Raw genomic sequence first — 579 nt, 5'->3', positions numbered from 1 at the left:
TCCTTACCACTATGTATAAAAAGGCATCACCCCTGCTTCCTTCCCATGTCCCTTTATCTGGAGCTATGAGCTGAATATGTCCCCCTCAGGTTCATATGTTGAAGCCCCAATTCATTCCCACTATGATGATATTTGGAGGTGAGGCCTTTGGGGGTGATCAGATCATGAGGGTGGCACCCTCATGAGTGGGATAGTGTTTTTATAAGAAGAGACATGAGAAAGATGATCTCCCTTTCCAACATGTGGGGATACAGCAAGAAGACAGCTGTTCATAAATCAGAAAGAGGGCTCTCACCAGACATAGATCTGGTGGCACCTTGATCTTGACTTTTTAGCATCCAGAACTGTTAGAACTGAATGATTATTGTTTAAGCCATTTGGTATTTGTTATAGCAGCCCAAACTAAGATACCTGGCTCTATTTTTCTTTGTAACATTTACATGGCATGCATTGTTTGTGTATTTATTTATTGCCTTCTTTTTCTCTCCCACTGTGTCTCCACTGACTGTAAACTACATGAGGGCACCTGCTTCATTTCTTTAGAGTTATTTCCCCAGAACCTAAAACAGTGCATGGTAC

The sequence above is a fragment of the Bison bison genome, unplaced genomic scaffold (assembly GCF_000754665.1).
Source record: "Bison bison bison isolate TAMUID 2011002044 unplaced genomic scaffold, Bison_UMD1.0 scf7180017864518, whole genome shotgun sequence".
Taxonomy (NCBI): Eukaryota; Metazoa; Chordata; class Mammalia; order Artiodactyla; family Bovidae; genus Bison; species Bison bison.
This window is presented reverse-complemented; position numbering follows the sequence as displayed.